The 21531-nt window shown below is 39.1% G+C and overlaps 1 protein-coding gene across 4 annotated transcripts in view; it reads left to right on the top strand.

Annotated features, from left to right (window-relative positions):
- Positions 1-21531, top strand: part of NAALADL2 (N-acetylated alpha-linked acidic dipeptidase like 2) — a 437725-nt gene that overhangs the window by 85986 nt on the left and 330208 nt on the right. For 2 of the 4 annotated variants that reach the window (XM_040567010.1, XM_040567011.1), the window contains exon 3: positions 13613-13699. The exons of the other annotated variants lie outside the window; for them this stretch is intronic. The gene's annotated coding sequence lies outside the window, so the exon portion shown is untranslated. The remainder of the gene's footprint in view (positions 1-13612; positions 13700-21531) is intronic. 4 annotated transcript variants of the gene reach the window in all.

The following is a 21531-nucleotide window of genomic DNA, read 5'->3' as shown; positions in this document are numbered from 1 at the left end:
AAGAATTTCAGAGAATGTTTCTTGAAGACCATGAAGCTCAGGAATCGACTTAAAACCTGCACGCTTTGGGTAAGCAGAAGTGCCATTGACTTCCGGGGAAGTTTTGGCAGCCTGGCAATGCACAGATCACATCTCTGTGGTTGCAAAGGTGATTCGGTGCCTGCTGCTGTCCATGAACATTTAATGTCAAAGCAATCAATTATTCAGCAAGTGTGGGCTACAGCAGAATGATCTCATTTAGCACAGATGTTGGATAATATGTAGGGGAGTGAGAGATGGGATAAGAGTGTGTTGAAGTGATACCTTCCATTTGCTGGAGCTTAATTTAGCTGGGGAGGTGAACAGCATTTAAAAAACTTCTGGATGCACACATGCATATTTTCTTTGATATCCTTCAAATTACAGTTGTTTTCATTAATGAGCACTGAAAAGTGCAACAGTATCATTAAGTTTTCTGCTATTTCTACCTAACCTGAAAGAAACAGTGAGTTTAAAAGGTTGAGTACGTGACATGTTGACTCAGCTCCTTATGAGAGCTTAATAGGACCTTGAGCAGAAACCTGTGCTAGAAGCTTAATATAAATATTTTATGGAGAAATTGAGTAATATTTTAAGGGGCAGAAGTTAGTTAAACAGCATCAGCAGTTTCAAACTGTAGAAGGCAAATAAGAAAATGTGCTGTTTACAGTGATTATATGAAAATTGCACGTGTGAATCTAGAGTTTTAAAATAATGCTGTATTACTGTACTTTTATTCACAAACATATGCTACTGATGCTTTACCACATCTTATTATACATACCCTTCCATGAAGAGTTTGTTTTACCTGTAGCACGTGAGTGGTTTTGGTTGAAGACTTTTTCCATGGGACTGGTTGCTGTGCTTGGCAGTCATGGGCTCTCTCCAGCAGTGGATTTCAGCTTCTTCTGAGTTGTCTTTTTCTCACTGTCTCCCTCCATGCTTCTTTCTCCTCTGTGTCTTCATCCACACCTCTTCCAATACTAAACGTTCCAAAACAAAGGGGTTTTTCTTTTGAAGTTTCAAAAATTGATTCAGCTTTCTGTAGTATGTGTTTTAAATGTAAGATGGAATACTCCTTTTTTTCTTCTGCTCTTCTTGGTTCAAGGTGCTCTCTTCAAGCTTTCATTCAGCTGCTTTGTTGGTGGATCAGATTTTCTCTCTTCTTTCTCACCAGAGTATATTGACAAGATAAATAAAGAACAAGGCAACAACAGCTTCCATTCATCCCCAGAGTGGTGTCAATTTAGGTCACGAATGATGCAGGGGTTAAGTAATAATAAATATACCTGATTGTGTTTCAAATTCCTAGTTGTTCAGTGCTTGACTTTGCAATATTAATACATTTTTGTTATTGTTCAATTTTCTAGGCCGGCTGAATAATTGCATTCAATTATGTGACACAGAATTATAGTAGAGCCCACAGAGTTGACCAGCATCTAGCAGTGCCTGGAAGCGATAGATCTGGAAGCAGACCCTTCATGCTATCTTTGAAAGAGCAAGACCACTGGTAGTTTGTCTTGTCAACATGAGATAAGGATGACGGATGCACAGCTTGTTAGCACAGTTGACAAATGCTTCCAGATGAGCGAAAGAAATTTATTGTTTCGAGTATGTTAGGATTTGCAGTTAGATTTTGGAGAAGATTACTGACTGTGAGTAACTGCTTTCTGTGTCTGTTTCTGCTCTTTGGCTTCTCCAGATTTTCTTTGTCTTCTGCCTCAGCCCTTCTGGTCCCAGTTGGCTGTTGCTGTGCTGTGAACTCCATTTCCCAAGCTTTTGGGATTGTACGCTCTGAATTGTGCTGTGTTTTTTCTTGTCCCTGTTGCTCAGGCTTTAAAAGTAGGCATGCTACTGCAAAATTCCGTGTTTGTTATTGGTGAATTAATGAAATCACCTTTCAGAAACCTGTGGAAAAAACATCTGCTCTTGGATTGGGAAATTCAGAATTTTAACCCACAGAACAAAACTCAGGCAATTAAAGGTGTGTGGAAACAGATGTCATACAGTGATGAGTTGGGCAATGCACAGACACCACTATCTAGTATGACTGCTAGCCATGTAAGCTATGTGCAAACAGCTGTCATTTTTTTCCACTCTTTTCTATTCTGTCTTGTTGTGAGTTTTTAGGTGTCCAATGATCAGAACCTGCATTGCTTTGTCATTTTTATTTTCATAACATGATCGTGGGCTTCACAGTTCATAGTGCATATTTTTTCAGTCTAGAAGAATAACTGCTCAAAGAAGAGGGGGTGGGAGCTCTCAACAGAAACTTCTTTCAGTAATAGATTAATGTATGGATTAATAGTAGGGATCATTTAATGTTTGGGTAGAAGGAGAATCATATGGGAGTTGTATTGGTATTGCAATTGAAAATGTTTAAAGGCCTGAAGACTTACTTTAAATGGGTGATATTTTGTCTTTTCTATGCATATTTATTTTTACCCTTCAAAAGATGGAAAGCATCAGTTAACCTCCTTTTCCACAAGAATCAAGTTATTTTGTGCTGGAAACAAACAGCCAGTCACCAAAGCTAAGTGGGGGATTTTCAAATAACTGATTGGTTTAGCCATACGCAGAATACGCTGGTCCTTAGAAGCATCCTGGTTTTTTTGCATGTCTACTAGCAAGGTTTTCTGTATGTGATCCTTGAAACAAATGTCACAGGTATCAATTTTCATAGCCACGCTTACCAGTTTGGCAGCAGTTTGTTCCTGAGCTTGATGCTAAACATGAGTACTGTAAGTTAGGAACTTGCTTACTGTAGACAGCACAGACCTCCCCAACTCCTCTAGCAAAGTGGTGTGTGGATCACAGGGCGATGCTGCTACATATATTTAAGTGACATGCTACTTCTCAGAAACTATCTTGATTTTCATATTTTCAAGAAAGAATACTGTTGGTGTGGGAGGGAATTTTTTTTAAGTGTTCCTTTTTGTGAAGGAAATTATTGAGCATCTGAGTCCCTAATGTTTCATTTATCTCTTTTTTTTTTTAATTGAACTGTTTCTCCTCTCTGATCTCTTAAATCAATCCCTCCTTGAAAAACATGCAGAAATAACTGCTTGTTATTTGTATTTAAAACAACATTTAGAGGCTCCAGCTGGGCGCTGGCACCTTTTGCATTTGGTTGCTGCACGTTCACAGCCCAACTTCCATCCTGGTCCCTGCACCAACAAGCTTAAAATGGCGTGTGATGGCAGCGGTCCCAGCTCGGGGGAGCGCCTGTTAGCAGCGAGATGACTGGGCTGGTGCAGTGAGCAGCAGTCAGCAGCCACTCACCTTCTGCCAGGGGTTTCACAGACTTTAGAGCAGAAATGGAGGTGTGTGGGGCAACCTTCCACGCTGCCTCGTACAGCTCCTAACACCTCCATCAGCTACCTTCTGAGAAGCGCTGGGTAGAGGAAGAGGCAGGCGCTGGCAGAATTTTACGGTGTATCCCCTCGAATGGGCTCACTGGGGATAAGGATGTGTCACTAGCAGAGCCGTTGCTGCTGGAGGGGGTGGGGAATTGCTGTGGGAGGGAGTGCGGCCTTTTGAGTAAGGCCCTCGAAATCCTGGGCGGAGGAGAAGAAGGGAGCTAGTTGTTTTTTGTTTTTAACAAAACTTTTAATCCCAATAGAAAATGGTATGGCATGAACTTTAGGGACCATAAAGTCCTGCAGGGAGGGAGAAGAAGGTGCATAGAAGGGGAGATGCCACGTATGTCCTGCCTGAGGGGGATGTTTGGTGGGAGCTGGTGCTGTGCAGTGCAGCAGAGACCTGCCTGCAGGCTGCCAGCTTTCCTTGGTTTCACATATTTGCGGTGCATATTAGCGGCCCCTGGAGAACTCGGTATCGATCTGTTTTTCAATAATGCATAATAGGCAATCAGAGCTTTCCTGATCTGTTCACAGACGTATTATCAGCGAGGGTCTCAAATCGCCGTGCTGCTAGGCCGTGTGTGACCTGCATTCCAGCAGCACAGGGCAGCCCGCTGCCCCGGGCCTACTGCTGGCCTGCCCGGGGAGAAGCAGCGGGGTGTCAGGCTCCGGGTTTGGAGCAGTTGTAAGCTGTCATTCTAGCAAGACAGAGCTGCCTTGTGTTGAAAATCTCTTTCAAAATAAATTTAGTACATATCTTAGATTACTTTTTTCTCGTTTCCAGCCTGAGCAAGAATGGTGGTTCTACGTCTTTAGCCAGGTTCTGTCATTATTTCTTGCTTTCATTTGTAAGCCTCTTGTGTGGAACGGTTTCTAATAGAATAGTTGTTTTGGATGCTGAGCTAAGCAGGACTCTGCAGTTCTGGTGTCACCTCTATTCCACCTATTGGAACATGGATTTTTAGTGATGTATGCTCTTAAATCAATATGGTCTTTGGCGGAACTTGCTCATGACATAGATAAGTCTGGCAGCAGGCAACTGCAAACATGCGCTGCAGTAATGTAGTGGGTTAAATTAGAAACCAAGCTAATGAGATCTCAGAATTAGTTACTGTTGTTTGAAACAATGTGCGATTTTTGTCTCCTGGACTACAGGAATTCATAATTGGTGCTGTAAAACAGGTATTTTGTCCTTTGGCTTTAAGAGGCTTTGATAGCATAGGCTAATAGATACTTGTGTAACAGAGTTACTACCAGTATTGTTTGTAAATGCTCAGTGTATGTAGTTATTTGATTTTGTTTGAGAATGTACCAAGTTAATTTTTGCCCCAGCAAAACAACACAACAACAAGAACAGTAAAGCCTTTGTCTTACTAATACAAGTTGGACCGGCTGCCTTATTTCCTGGCTATTCCTTTTTTTTGACTAGTAAACCTGTGTTACTCAATAATAATATTAAAAAAAAATGAGGAGAAAATTCATTTTTTGCACCAGAGTGGCTGTCAGGGTAGGGCAGGTGTGACAAACGGGTCCCCTGTCTGCAGCATGGCCTAGGCACAAAACCCCAGGCCAGATCAGGAGGAAATTGCTCTCTTCTCTCCTGTGAAGGTGGGCTGTTGGGCTCCAGAGCGATAAGCAGTGAGGAAGAGGAGAGTGACACCCCAGGGGGTGTCACTCTGGAGCAGTGCTTCATTAGTTGTGATGAAGGCAGGGAAAAAGAAGGGGCTTTTTTCCCTATCCATCCCCTGTGCGAAAACACGAGATGAGTTAAATAAAACCTGAGTCTTCTGAAAGATTAGCCTAGAGAGCAAAGTTTAGGGCTGGGCAGAAATAGCTAAGGTAATTGAGGATAAGCTAGTTGCCTGCAGTCTGGTTTCATTAGCGCAGCTCTGAGTTACTGTAGCGTGAGGAACATCCCTGAGCCAGCTCATTGATTACTACTTTGTGCACCTCTGCACCACAAAATATTTTGCTATATCAAAATGTATCGGCAGCAGCCTCTATGCTCTTCATCAGCCCTGAGGCCAAGTCACCATTTCCTGGGCACACCACTCCCTCCCTACGTGATTTCCTGGCTGCTGGAAGAGATCTTCAGGTTGCTGAGTGCCCCCAAATTGTCTTTGCCCCTACAGCCCCCACAGCTCCTGCTGAAGCCCTTGAGTTGTTCATGACTCCAGGGGCAGGTGGTGGTAGTCAGAATTGGACGGTCAAGACTGAAGATTTTGTAGTGATGTGTATGGCTAAAAGGCAGCTTAGCCCTTGCAAATAAACCAAGAATTGTTTTAATTTAAAAAAAAACCACACCACAACCAGTAACAAAACAAAACAAAACAAAAAAGCAAACAAAAAAAACAACTGGCAGTTTGCTGGGGCAATATGGAGAGGTACAATCTAGTTTTTAGACTCTCCTCACTTAAAAATAAGTTTGACACCAAGTATGGTAACTTTCTTTTGGAAGGTATTTTTTTTATTGCCAATTTATAAACTCTGCTGATATAAGGAGTTTAATAAAAATGCTGACAGACCATTATCTATAGTTGTGCTATAATAAACCCTGTTTTGGTGAGGTTTATAACTTAGCAGTTGCAAAATACAACGAATTATTAGATGAAAATAGTTGTAAAGTCTGGAAATTGACTTTTTGCTAGCTTTATGATTTTATCTATTTATAGAGAGAGACATACCTTTTCACAACTTGAATGAATCTTGATGAGAATATGAGTAAATACATATATATGGCTCTATATAAATAAAAATCTGACTTCCTTGCTAATGGAAAAAATACAAAGGAAGAGCAAAATACAGAAATACAAACCACAGTTTAAGGTCAAAGTCTCTTTTATTGTTGAGAAATCTGCAATTCCTCTTATTTGCTTTTTTTACGTGCGTCTGGAGGCACTGAGTGTATGAACTTGCCTTCTCCTTAATGGAGAGAGGCTTAAAGATAAAGTATGGTGCATGTGCTCCCTAAAGCTGATAAACTGATAGTACCATCTTGATGTAATTTCTGAGGGCATAAAGTGCATATTCCAAAACCTCTTAAAATCAGCAGAAGTTCTGCAAACTTCAGTGCATTTTGGACCAGACTGGAAGAGAAATGTGTCACTAGGTATATCATCGCAAGTTGTTTTGTTCTCCTTCAGAGTATTGTCCTGCCTTGGTCATCTTGCGCTACACACCCACCCCTGCTGTTGCACTTACTGCTTTGAAATACTGAAATGGCCCTTAGTTGAAAGCCCTTACTGAAAAACCCCCAGTTTGGGGTGCTCTAAACCAGCAAATTTCTTTTATCTTGATATCAAAGACTACACTGTGGCTTTAACATTGGCAAGAAGCACCTGGAGACAGTGACTGACCTTTTGAAATAAGTTTTTAAAAAAAGCCTCCGGGGAATCCCATTAGGAGCAAGGAAGGTAGACAACAGCTTCTCTCATCCCCAAAAGCTCCAGCATTCTGCTGCTTGGTGTTGGAACCTTTTGTAACTAAAACCAGTTTCTCTGGCCTTCTCTTTCAATTCAGTGTGGCTATCTTTGTCCTTAAATTTAAGTGGTAGATTATATATATAAATTCTCTGAATATATAAAGGTAAATTGGAGCTTTTATTTCAGACAAAAATGTCATGCCCACTCAGGGTCACTGCTTCTTACCACGTAGTCTCTTATTTTGGCTCTTCCTTCTTCCAGCCCTTTGAGAGCCAGAGATGCAGATGGAGCAGTCGGTGCTGCATGGGTTGGTGGCAGCGCTGAAACTGTGTGTGAGTTCCTGGCTGCAGGCTGGCACTAGTTCGAGCAGCAGTGTGGCTGTCAAATGGCACGTGCTGCTGAGATTTGAGTTATACTGCTTGCTTTTGGGTATTTTTCTCATACGTTTAATGTGCTGAAATTTAATTTTTAATTGAGAAACAAGTGGAGAGAGTGGTCTTGGGGGTGGGGGTGTTTTAATGGTGTTGTCAATTCTCCATAGAATTTTTCCTTGTCGTTTCCTCAACTTGTGATTCTTTTATAATTGGCCAAATTTTCTCGACCACAAGATGGCAGGATCCTGGGAGACACTTGCTTCGGTTCCAGACTTAATCTATCTATCTTTAGGTCTTTGAACCTAAGTTTGAAATGATTAACTAGGAGGGCTGATATAATCAGCTGTAGGTATGAGCTGGTCATTTCCAGTAGCAAGGCTGCCAATTTGTTGTTTGTTTTTTTTTTCTGGATGATGAAGGCATGAGCTTGGGGAGGCCTCATGAAAATTAAAAAGATGCAATAACTTCTCAGTCATGCCATGTTATGATCTCTATCAAATTCTCAGATCATCCTCTAGTTGTATTTGCTCACAGTTTCTAATTTGACAGCTTACAGATGTGGCAATTCTGATTCCAAGGATGACGTTTCATAAGAAACAGTGAATCTATCCCTACTTTCAGCTTATAGTAAGTGAAGTGATGATAGCATGAAGCAAGGAGAACCTTTCAGTATTTATTTGATCTGATCGCAAGTTGGAGATCTTGTCATACATCTTTAATAGAGTATCAGGAATTCAAGCACTGAATATTGAAATAGCTTTATGAGGCTAACTTTTTAATTACTTCTAACGCTGTAATAAAAACCCATTTTTTTTTTTTAGGTTTGGGGTTAGGAAGTTCAGATTATTAAGTTCACAAAGCTGATACTTTTTTTTTCTTCAGTTCTTGGTGAAGTCATCTTCCACAGTCATCTTGCTTTTCAAGTTTTATGTTCAAACTTGGGATTGAGAACACCACCACTTTAGTGGTTGAACGATGTTGTGGGAAAATTGTGGTTTTCTTTAAATTCTTCTTTTCATCAGCAGTGCATGGTATTGCCTACAGAGGAGTGTGAGGAAATTGGAATGATATGTGGATGAAAGGTTTTTCTGTAATGCTTTTCATTGAGAGTGTGAGAGAAATCCATGGTAGTTATCAAAATTTGCTGCAATCAGGCTTCTGTGTTTTGTTTTAAAATCAGAAAAGTAAATGAAAAGAGTCAAAAAGGATGTTTCAGAACTGTTGAAAATCTGTGCACGTAAGGCTATTGTTCTAATCTACTTTTAGTTCTGTGTTAGGTCATAACAGTGGGTGAGTAATTTAGATATACAACAAAGCCATCCTATTACTTCTTGGAAATAACAGAATATTTTGAGCTTTTATACTTAGACAGAGACAACTTAATTGCAGTAAGCCCTCCTGCGAAATGGTATTAAAAAAAAAAAAAGTCGATCAAACAAGAAAACATGGCTTTTGGAGTCTTTAAAGTAGAGTGTAGGTCTGTATTTCTTACCTGCAACCAAATGTGCAATTTCTTCTTTCAGTGCAGGCACTTTGAACACTAAGTGCCACAACAGGGAGTGCAGAGCAGAAGCATATACCTGATCACGCTGATTCGTGAACTGTCTGCTTTTACTGTTTACTTTCATGGAGGTTGGGATAGCTGCACATCTGGCTTGGGTTCATATTTTAGGCCATTGAAGGTGTTTTCTTGGCAGGGATGGGGCTGCCAGAAATCGTATCTGTTGTTTTACTCCCCCAAGGATTTCACATCACACAACGCCTGCCTGACCAAATGAACGTGGCTGCTCAGGGCAGTCACGCTGGGCAGAGGGCAAATCAGAGAAGCAAGTATGGAGGAGACATCTAGTTGATGATGTGTTTGAAAAGTTGCTGTGTCTGGCTGCTGCTCAGAATGCAGATGTTCCCAGGGAGCAGCTGAAGGTGATCTGGGCTGCTGCAGGTGCCTCACATCTGTCTGCACGGCTCTGCCCTTACCAGCTGCCTTTGAACTTTGCTCTAACCCTTCTCCTGAAATACACCAGGCGTGTAATGCTTACCTGACAGGGTAGACCCACTTGCTGAAATATTAAATGGCTTGAAATGCCAACGTAGAAAGCTTTTTTTTTTTAAAAAAAAAAAAGAGGGAGAGACAAAGGAGGAAAACAAACCAACACCAACAAAAAGCTCACTGATGTGCTCTAGACCCTACAGACTTTTCAGCAGATGGCCACATGCTGCAACAACCTCTGTATCTCCAAGGTCAGATGTGTTTCTCCACATGTGGAAATATCCTCTCCCATCTACGGTGGTAGGATTCAAAGGCCACCCTAACACCTCTTTCTTTTTGTCAGCCTTTTAAGAGAATCACTTGGTTACTGCTGTCATGCCCCCAAATAACTTGTCAGATGCCTTACTGTTCTATACTAATGCTGGAGTATAAGACAGTGGAAGTAAATAAGATGACGAGAATAGAAGTAGTTTCTGCTAGTTCCTAAGGGTAATCTAGAGACCTACTGCTACCTCATTAAGTACCGTTAAGTCTTGATTGGGCCATGCCCTGTTTGTCAGAGGAGCCATGTGCTGCTTTGTCCTGGATGTATTTATTTGCTTCTAAGGTGGATTCCAACATCTCGCCTGGAAGAAATGTAAGGGGAAAGGTGTTTTTTTTCATTCTGTTTTCAGCAGAATGTCTTACTGAGAAAGGACCCTTTGCTTTTTGTTGCTGATTACTTCTGATACTCTGCATCTCTGTGTTTCTCATTATATTGTGCTCGCCGACTCTTTTTGGAGTAACATATCTTGATATATACTATGTGAAGTGGCATACAAAGAAGCTGTCAGCACCAGCTGTGTAGAAGACAACAGAAAAAAAACTACCAATAACTGTTAAGAAGCAAATGAAAATGTCTCTGCTGCCCTACTGAATTTGACTTTGAGGGCTGCTTTTTTGCCATCTCTGCCTTGGTTCAGCACACTTAAATACTCCCAAAGAGAAACATTTTGCTGGCTGCCTCTTGCATGCTCTCCAGGTGCATAGGCCTATGCCCAATTTCCTGTGATGCAGAAATAAGTCAGTTGATTACATTTCTGTTGCCTTTCAGAAGCCTGTAATCTTTAGGCTCTACTAATCTTTAAGGCATACCAGGATAGGTTATGTCTGTGGGTCTAAACGCTTTAGATTGAGAGTAAGTGTGTAGCCCTTATCAAGAATAATTTACTGTTCTGTTAAGGAGGAAGAATCGGAAGTAAGCTATTACCAAAGAAAATTTCACTGCAATTTCTTTTGCATAAGCTTAAATTCTGAGTAGAGAGGTTGTCAATTAGTGTGCAGATTTTTTTAATTGGCTATAATAAAAAGCTAATTGGTGTTTTGCTTAGAGTGAATTAAGAAAGTGTTGCTATAGAAACTTTGCATGTGTATACTGCTGTTCTACATAACAGTGAATATAATAGTCTAATGACCTTTCGGAGCCAGCTGTATAATCAAGGGAAAAAGTGTTAAATTCAGGCTTGCTGAAGTGATCATTACGGAGTTTGTAACTTCACCCATTTCATTGCCTGGAAGTGTCGGCGGCATTGTCTGCTTGAATGTTTCCCTTGACTTGTGTCAAGCCACATAATAAATGATGGTCTCAGAAGACCTGAACTCTTGTAAAATTGGAGCACTCCAGTTTCGAATATGTAAACTGATCTGTAATCTGTCAAGCATAAAATGTACTACTTGGAAAAATTCATTTTCATAATCTGAGGAAGTGTGATGATGGATTCATAAGTGACAACATCTAATCCGTTAGCTGTTGTATTCCTTCCCCCCTCTTCCCACCCTCTCTACCCGCTGATTGCTGAGCCTCATGTGAAACAGCAACTATGCTTCTAAGTCAAAGGGGATTTCTGTTCTAATTTGCCACATTCTCTTCCAGCAAAACTACTGATCTCCTTGAATGTAAACTTTGTCTGCTGAGAATAGCATAATTTCTGCAGGACTGTGAACAGGATTTTGTTCCTTCGGCTAGTACTTGCCTGCTTAAATTACTTCGGAGTCCCCATCTGTACGTTTTGCTAATTGCTTGAAAGTTAGATACAGGTGGCATGGACAAAAAATAAGCTGAAATTATTCTGAACATAATCATTCTTACACAGGAAGGTGGTTCAGTAATGAAATGTGTCCCTGTGTAGCAAAGGGGAAAACTGAAACAAGACTTTTTCAGTTCCCTGATTCTAAATCTCATAATTACTGTGTAAATGGACAAAACACATCCTTTTTTTAAAAAAACTGTATATCTAGAAGGTGGAGAGAGGGTGACATCCTGCAGTAATTAGTCATAATGACAGAAAAATCTTAAAATGTTCTGCATGTTTTAAGTAATGTTGTAAATGGTTAAATATGGAAAACCAGGTAAAATTACAACCTGTTGACCTTTTGAAATTCTTATTTCCTCTGGTTTTCAATTAAAAAACAAACACACACACAACACCAAAAAAACACAACATTTTTCATCAACTAAATTTGCCACAATGCTTGTTCTTCAGACTTGTAAAAACATTGGTTTAAAAAAAAGTCTTTGATTAGTTTTAGTTTTTTTTTCCTTTCCCTCCTCGTAGATGCTTAAGCGAGACTTCTCTAAGTGGGCAAATTTAGGAGAACCTTTTCCAGTTGTCAAGAACTGTAAAGTCAGCTTCTTCCTATACCTGTGGATCATGGCTGAATAGTGTCATAACTTAGTGGCTATCTTTCCCTTGATGCACGTATGTAAGCCGTATTAGTGTTAATGCCTTTCTGAAATGCTTCCCTCATATATTCCGTATCTACTACTGACGTCCAGATCCTAAAGTCGTATGAGTTGGATGGGATGTGACTATCTCCAGAGCTTAATAGAAAGTTGGATTTAATCTCAGAGTTCATCTTTGGAGCAGTAAAACTGTAAGGCAGATAAAATGTTTTAATGTGAAGCTTTTATCTGTGATCTGTGAGCAAATAAGTCTGTAGCTGGTCCAGGGAAAAAGACAGATCTTTTTTTCCTTTTATCTTGCCCAGTAAGACTGCTAATACATGCTTACATGGGCATTTATAGTTTAAAGGCATTGTTTTGAAGAATAGTAATGCAATACCGTATTTATGACTCTTGAGGAAACGTTCCTCTTTAGAAGTTAGTAAATCTTATTCATTCTAGGTTTTTTTTTCTGTTTTACTACGGTTCATTGGGGACCAGGTCTTTGAAGGGCAGAGCATGAAGCTACTTCAGGACTGTGATATTTCCTTTTTAATTTTACTTGACTCTTTGAGGCTCTGAGCATCCTGATCTAGTGTTGATGTCATTCCTGCTTTAAATGGGGGACAGCCAGGCAACTTCCCAGGACCTCCCCAACCCAAATTATTTTACCTATCTCTGACAGGGTTCAAATCTATAATGATAAAGGAGCTATATCCCTGTTGCTCTTCCATTTTGATGAACTCTAACTGTGCAGGGTTAACCTGAAGGCAAATATAATGGCAACTGAAGTCTGAATAGCTTTAGTACTATAAGTTGTGTGTGTGTTTTAATTTATCTCCAGATGATAAATTTGGTCATGTCGTTTTACATCTTATTTTCTAGCTTTTATTCTCCCCATTAGCTAAAAGACAACTTTGGTCAGACTTTTGAATTAATACCTAGGAAAACATGGAAAACCCCATTCACTTTCCACCCACCTCTTTCCCATCTTCCTGTCTGTGCAAAGAAGTTTGCTTCAATATGGCTGCTACAGCATTACACTGAATCAGTAAAATTTATGTGAAAGCATAGCGTTTGGTAGATGGAACCTGTGCTTCTGTTAGTTCAGCGTATTTATCTGGAGTAGTGCTGGCTGCAGTCTTGGAAAATGGTGTATTGGAGGGGCTTCTTAGGTTCTGCATTGGGAATGTCAGTGGGAGGCCTTGGAAAAGAAGCTGCAGCATCAGCATGACTTTTTTTTTTCTTTTAGGTTTTCCTCCACCCTGATTACTTCTTCATTGCCACAATATGATTGTGTTTGCAGGAAATTACATCAGCACAACTTGGTTACTATTGATCCTTCCTTTGTTTTATAATTTCTGTAGTGCAGCAACGGAGCGTTATTAATGGAGTTATTGGTAGAATCTTCATAATAAGCTTTGATTAGAACTGAATTACTTCGATATACATGGAGACTGCCTAAATATGTACTGCACTGCCTTATTTTGCTTGGAGAAGGAACACATTGACACCTTTTGCATTTCATTGAAAGGAGGAGGGGGATTTGGGGATTTGCATGGATAATAGATTGCTGGTGGGAAATGCTTCATAAGTACCAGCATGTTTTACAAGTAAATTCTACTTCGCTGCTGCATGGTCAGGAAAATGCATCTTCTATCTGTATTAGGAAGTTAAATCGTTGTAAATAGTTGGATTTCTCTTTCAATGGATAGTATTATGAGATGTGATCTGTTCTTTTGCAGAGAATTAATGTCTGGTCTTTGAGGCCAGATTGAAAATATGCCTACATGAGAGAGTCTCTACAAAACTGATCCTGTCTTGGCTTTAAGGTAAATTAATAACATGTATCAAATACGTATTCCAACCTTTTATCCCACTGTAATTGTTCAATTTGAAAGATACCTGAGGATATTACGCAGTCAGAAGAAAGTATCCTAAGGCGTTAAGTTGCGAAACTTACTGTTTAGTCAAAATAAAGTGCAAGTATGAGCCAATAATTTGGACCAGGCTTCACTAATCAAACAGAATGGCAGTCAGTGGCCTGAATGCATACTGCGTTGGCAAGTGTCTGTTCTTGTCTAAAAATTGAATATGCATATGAAGGAGAGATCACTATAATGGAATGGAAAATGTGAAATTAGAAAGGCAGCAAAGTATAAATAATTGAAAATCAGGTTGCAACTGTAGCTTCTGTATTTCGTGAGCTCAGTTGCAAACAAAATTAGTAGAATGGGAATTCACATTTTTGTTCTTCTAAATTTTGTTTTCATGGTACCATACTCTGGTATGGAGAGCAAGGGAGTGAAAACGATGAAGGGGTAATTGAATATCTGCAGGAAATTAAGAGCCAAACCAGAGACTAATTTTCAGCAGTCTGCAGCTTTGATTATATATGTACATACTTTGATTTCTCGTGTATCTGGGAAATGTATTCTCTAACACTGCATGATTTTAGTCTTTCTCCTCCAGAACTGTTCAAATTTCAGGGTTCCATGGTACAATATGGCAAGCTTGTTTTGTTTGTGAAATAATTGCACAAAATGTAATTATTTTAGTAACTTTCTAAACAATTACTTGTGAGTGTAACTAAGTATTCTTAATCTCTACTAAATACTCGTTTATCATTGCCATTCTTCATTTGACTGTTTACTATGGCTCATTCCTTCATTGAAATCATTCAAAATGTTCAGTTTGTGAAACTTTATGGATCTACTTGCCTTTCTGTGTCTGCGGATGAAGGAATTGGTGAGATTACTGTACTCAGGAAAGTCTTAATTGCAAGTGAATTTTTCTCCAAATTTAACCGATTCTATGCGATGCGATGGAAATTACTGGGTTTTGACACTGGGACATGCCAGCTGCAGAGACTAATGTGGCTGTCCTGTCTGGAGGCAGTAGGACTTCCTTGAAATAATTCCTTCTGTGGTCAGTAGCTATACTTAAAGCAAAAGCCTCTGATCCTGAAGATTCTGGTGATGGAAAAGTGCTTGTGATTCTAGGAAAGATGCCTGACAGATTATGCTTTTAAAAAACACTTGCCCTGCTTATATGTTAAAATTATTCTATTTAACTTGAATCTCATGAAAACTAGCAAGGTAACAAGATTGTGACATACTAAGAGTGCATGCAGGATTGTTCCGTGGTAGCATTAAGGTGATAAAAGTGACACTGGAAGGAGCCATATGTTCCCCTCTGTCCTCAGCCATGATCACGCAACTTCCCATGCTACTGTGGATGTTTGAGTTGTGGTGTGAGGAGCTGAAACTAACCTGGGGCTGGGGAGGGGAAGAGTTTTCCTCTTCATTTGTGCTGTCCAGCTCAGTCTGTAGCTGCATAACTTAGCTGCAGGTGCCTGCAAGTGGAAGCTAGCCTGTAGCTGGGGGCTAGGCAGGCAGGGACACTGCTGCTTTGGAGGTAGTGCATATTTATATTGATGGTAAGGGCAACAGATCGGTACCTCTACTGCTTGAAATATTGCTTTGCTTCCATGGAATACAATAAAGATAACACGTTTCTGCTTCTGAGATCAATTACTTTTTATTTATCTTGACAAGCTTTAGAATAGCATTTCCTCGTGTTGAATGCCATTCTTCTGGAGTTAAAAGGCTGTCATGTGTTATTTATTTATTTATTTATTTTACAAATTCAAAGGGCATTTCAGTAGTGTCAGCATGAAATCATCGCTGTCTAATAATAGGCATTTCAGAAGATTTCTATTAATGTCAACTTTAACAGAGCCCTTTTACTAAAAGAGCTGTAGCTCATAATCAAGCTGTATCTTTCACTATGAAACAATTATCTGAATTGTCTGAATTGGCTAAAACATATTAGCTGTTAAAACTCAAAATGTTACTTTTGATCAGAAAGGAAGTCATCTTGTTTAACTTTTTTTTTTTCTCCCCCCCCTCCCCTTCCCCTTCATATATCAATGAGAGTGTGAGCCAGTGCCAGGGCGAAAAGAAAGGAGGCCTGAAAAAATCTTTCCTGTCAGTACAAACAATCATCACTTGCATAATGCTTTGTTTCTTTTTCTTTTTTTTTTAATTATTGGGTTTTATTATTGGGTTCAGTGTTCTTGTTAATTACTGTTAAAGCTGAAACTTCTTACAGCATTTGGCATGCTGAAACCTGACCAGCTGTCAAAATATAGTGTGCGTGTCTATGGAAATGTTTCGATGGAAGCTGTGAAGCAGTTCGTTATGTTTGCTAGATAGTTTGTAATTATCAAACTTTGAATAATCTAGACAAAAAATCAATGTTTTCATCTATTAGTATTTTTTCTGCACAGCCTATTCCCTCTTTCTCTCTGACCCCTTGCAAAAGCAGGTGCAAGATAGCAGCAGCCAACTGTGTAGAGTTACTGCCTTGTAAGTGGAGACACTCAGAAAATCAGGTGAAAACATTTGAAATGCTTTGATTTGTATAGCCAAGGCCTTGAGGCAATTGTCATTAACAAAATTGTCTTTCTCCTTCATTCTTTATGTTGTAAACTGCAGCTTCTGACTTACTATTTGTCTTTTTAATGGTCTATACTTACATTAGGAGTCCTAAGCTTGCTACAGGGTATTAAGAAATGTTTTGCGGCTTGTGATGATTCATGGGAAAGCTTTGGGTAAACTGTTCTAGATGGCATTTTGTGGTAACTTTTATTCTTGAGGATGGCTTTGGTCTGTTGCTAAGATTGTTCCTTCCTGTCACCTGCACGTTTAAGTTATCTGCTGGTACAGGTGTGTTAATTTAAACATAACTGGCATGGTTCAAGGAACGGTGTGGTGCACTGTGTTACAAACTTTGGTTCCAAGTATTTGAAATCATAGCTTAATCTACTATGTAAATGAAGGAAAGGATTCCAAGTGTAAGATTCATGAGTCTGTGTTCACATCTGAGTGTCCGAATTCTTGGGTATTTATTCCCCCCTATAGTAGGTTCTAAGGCAGCAAAATACATTAAAATATTATAATTGAACCAAGAAGATGAGTAAGGAGCAATACATTTAAAGCAAACAAAATCTTATGGTAGCTTTTCTGTCTCTACAATACAGTGACTGCTTGCTGTTCAGATGGTGGGGGGTGGGGATTAACAATCTGTCCAACTTCCATAATGTTATGGGATGTGTTCTTTTATTTACAACCAAATTATGTAAATTTAAACTATAAATAACTGTTTGTTTGCAAGCTTTGGTAAGGAAATGCAAAAGTAACGTATTCAAGGTTTTCAGAATTCTATTGGAACGCCTGCTGACTTTTTAGGAAACTTCAGCACTATTACTAATGAATTAGAACATTGGTTGAGAAGACTTAAATTATGTAAATTGGGTTTTCAAATGATACTTTAAATCAACTAGTTTAGACACTTTCAGTGTTTCTTTTTCATGGGTTTTCTTTAGATTTCTACTGCCTCATACCATAGTAATTTCTGTTGTGTTTCTGTTTTTCTTAGGGGACTCAAATATAGGAAGTCATGGGAAGATCAACCCAGAGCAGAGGAGTTAATTCTGTGTGTGTGTTCAATGAGCATTGTTTGAAACCAAGGTTCTGATTCCTTTTCCTAATTACATATACATAGTTAACTTCTCATCTTTGTTTTTGGCTTCTGTGCTATTATATTTGCCTTACATAATACCCTGTCTGATACTGAGACAATTTATTGATTAAAACATATGAAACAAGTGCATGGTGTGTAAGCAGGGAAAATGAGCATGGTTAATGTATTTTAGATCTTATTTCTTCTGGTGGTTCTGTATTAAAAAACAAAAAAATCCATGTGAAAATGTATTAAGTAATGCAATAACTGCATACTAGTAAATACAAAGCCAACAGATGTGTCTTCCAAAAGTACATCACCACAAGTGGAATTGGGGGAAAATAAAACTTTATTGCAGATTTGGGGAGAAAGGGAGAACAATGCTAATCTACAAATCTTTTTTTTTTCCCCCTCCATCTGGGGAGAAAGAGTAAGATTTTTGCTGCCTATACAGTCTCTCAAAAAAATATAGCTCCTTTTGTTTTTTAGGAGTACTGCATGGATGATTGAAAGATGCAAATAGCAATGAGGAATTTTATTCCACACTAGAAATGCTTTATATGGGGAGTTATAAGTAATTGGAGTAGTTTGGGAAAAAATGAAGAATTTATTCTGTCCGAAGCCCAGTTCAGTTGTGATGCATTTTTCCTGCTGTCAAAGAAGGTGCGCCAGGCAAGCACTTGAGCCTTAGTTTGTACAGTCCAAATGCCATGTCACCTACCCATATGATTTTACGGTGTAGTTGTTAAAAACTAATGAGATGTGCTTTGGTACAGACTAATGAGATGTGCTTTATCTGCAGAGGGCTGTAAGCAGATGTAACGTGAAAGTGCCTCAGTGGAGAAAAGGGGATGGTAAATTATGTTCAGAGTAAGCGTGTGCTGAGCTTGGGCTACGCATATACCTCACGGTGCTGCGGGATTAAAGAGGCTGAGCTCACCTAACAGCTTGTCAGCACCAAAAAAAAGCTGTCAAGTTCCCATGTTCTGCGCTCCTTTGTGGCCTGATTGACATCTTTAAAGCAGCAGAAAACAGAAGTGACAGAGAAAGAGTGGGTAGCCTTCTGCTGGTGAAATTGTGGGGTTAGTGAGTTGAATCGGCTTATCACAGCTTCAGAAACCCGCAGCTGGCGCAAGTAAGCAGCAAGTCTGCTGGCTATAATAGGAAGGCGTGGGTTTAGGAATATCATTTTAGTGGCAACCTTCTGTCAGTATGCCCCCTTATTTATCAATTGGTGTGCATGTATCAAAAGTGTCTGTTGGACAATCCATGCAGAGACTTGCTGTTTTGCCTAGCTGATGATAATGAAAGCTGAATCTTCTTGCTTTGCTCGATTCTGGAGGGAGCTGTGCCTGCTTGCAGCACCCGATGGGGTGTATGCGCTGCAGCTCCCTACAGTTCTCGAGTGGCTGCCTTGCAGTTACGTGACAGTCTAAGAAAGTGAGGTAATGTGTTAGCATAGTGTTGTTTCTCCGAAACACGTGTACGCGCACACATTTTACTGCTCTTCTGTTGGAAAAAATCATTATATTTGAATATTCAATCGCTAGGATTCCTTCTGGTTGTTCTATATTTGCTGGGACAGAAGATACTTCTGAGTCCAAGACTTCGTTGGCTTGAAAATCTGTCTCCATATTCAATCACTATTTTATGCAATATATTTTTTCGCAAAAGTTTACCATTGTGGCTGGAGTGCAAGCTGACCTACTTAAACATCAGTTCTTCCCAGCTATGCTGGATGCATCTAGTGGTAGGTGTTTATCTTCCCAAAATCTAAACTCAGGGTCACCCATTTTAGTGCTTTGAAGAGAAGCTTTTTCTGAAATGTAGAGAAAGGATAACATACTGACTTTAAAAAAAAAAAAAAAATCAGCTTTTGATTCCCTTTATCAGTTTTTAGGCTTTGCACTTCCTAATGTGATCTTAGAGTAGTAAGATTTACTTCTTAGTTGTGCAAGATAGAATTCAGTATTAGTTAGCATTTATAGTATTAGATGTCTTGCCAACAAATTAGAAAAACACTTCTCACTCCCTCACTCCTATGCTCTTCTTTTTTTAAGCTGCTTACTTTAATCATTCATTTTATCCTTTACTTTCAACTATAACTGCAAGATTCATCAAAAGTAAGGGTGGTAGAAATTAATCGTGCAGAGATTTTAAAGTAAAACAAATAGCATATTTAAAAAGTGATCGTTTAAGTCCAGTGCCTTAATAAATAATTAAGTGGATGGAAGGGCAGTAAAAGTTGTCACCCTTCCTACTAGATCTCTTATACTCTGCAATACTATCAGTTGCAGATGCAAATTATAAAGTATCTCCCATGCATCATATTTATATACTCGTTTGCATAATTTGATTTTGCTTAACACCAAAGAGATGAAATTACAAGGGAAAAGGAGAAGCTAACTTTTTTTCCTACCTTCTATGAACTGACTTTGTACTGTGTGCGTAGCTTTGGCATTTGTGCTCTCATCTCTCAGTTGCTGAAGTCAGCTTGAGCTGATATTTATTTTCGACACTCATCTATTTTTGCATTAAGTAGGATGACTAAAAACAGTAGAAATGAATTAGGAAGCCATTGGTGATTTTGATTGCTAACCTCTTTTTGAGATTTGGTTGCTAAAGCTGCATGAATGAAAATAGGAGCAGGAACGGATTAAAAACTGTTTAAAGAAACTTTAGAAACAACATTTTGACAAAGCAGTTTTCTGTGGAGGGAAAAATACTACTGTTTTGGAAAGCTGTCAAGGTGTTCTTGTTTCAGGTTTACAAATCAGGTTATTGAGTAGTCATTGTTATGGCATGTGATTTCCTCCCTGAGAAAAGGGATCAGGCAAAGCTTGAACTGAGAGTTATCTGTTTTGTTGAAGGTGCTTTTAAAAATGAGAGCCCTGCTCTATGAAACAGTCCTCCAACAAAGCGCCCAAGGGATAAAACACTTCTGATGGATATGGAAGACCTAATTCTTAGTTTTGTTCTGCCCACGTAAGTATGTTGCAGGTTCAAGTGGTGTTTTGAAGCCTCTCGATTCTTTTCTTTTTTTCTTTTGGCGGGGGGGAACCCTTTGACACCAAAGACTTTTGGACTGAAGAAACTTTCTGAATGGAAGAATCATTAGAACTGGATCATTTCACAATAAAAACAGTTGTTTCAACAATGTGATATTTTTTCTGATGGCAAGTAATTTTCTAACAAAAAGCTCTAATGAGCTGTAATTATTGCTTAGAAATAAATGAGAACAAATTGACTTTGTTTCCCATTAAACTCCAGAGTGGTGATGAAGTTACATACCACTGCTGCCTAATAACTGGTGAAAAAACTGTTTACCAAAAATGGAACTGGAAAACAAAGAAACAACAACAAACCAACCTCACCCAAGCCAGAGGAATGTGGGATGAAAATCTCATCCATGATAGCAGATTTCCTTTTTTCCCCCTCACTAATCAGACATCTTGCCTGGCCTTGTTACTGTTGGTGGAGAGTACTCTGTTTCCAATAACATTGGAATTATGCATGTACTCATTAGTGACATTTGCGGTATGATGCAGTTACCTATTTGGCACAGTTCTATGTGCAGCATAAGATTTAGCTTTTTGCTCTTGTAGCCTGGAATTACTATCATCATCAAATTATATTTCTGTTCATTGTCTTGTCAAATGAACTTGTTGGAATCAAGAAACATTGCAGTTTCTGTATTGTAAATATACAGAATAACATTCTGTTTTCTTCTACAAGCAGAACAAAGACTCCATTATGTTTCCACATTTGGGCCTTTCTTAAGGAGTGAGTGAATTAAGAGTTATTCTTTTGGAAAGCACTCCATTTTAATCATTTCACACAACTGAGCACAACAAACAGCTTTAGGAGAACATAAAACCAACCCGTCCATTTCTCACCATTAGTCACTGTTGGAAGAGTGTGAAAAATCAGTCCTTTTTGCACTATTCCTGCTGCTATAGTTCTTTGCAAAGGAAGAAATATTTTCAGTACTATCACTCTCATCTCTTGAATTTTTAAAAATAAATTTGAGTTAATTGAAGAAGATGTGATAAAATGCTGCAACTTAAACAACAAATTATTTCTATATGTGCTAAAAGCCTGAAATCAGAATCTCGTTCTTTGAGGAGCGTGTTGGTAC

The sequence above is a fragment of the Cygnus olor genome, chromosome 9 (genome assembly GCF_009769625.2).
Source record: "Cygnus olor isolate bCygOlo1 chromosome 9, bCygOlo1.pri.v2, whole genome shotgun sequence".
In the NCBI taxonomy this organism is placed as follows: Eukaryota; Metazoa; Chordata; class Aves; order Anseriformes; family Anatidae; genus Cygnus; species Cygnus olor.
This window is presented reverse-complemented; position numbering and strand designations above follow the sequence as displayed.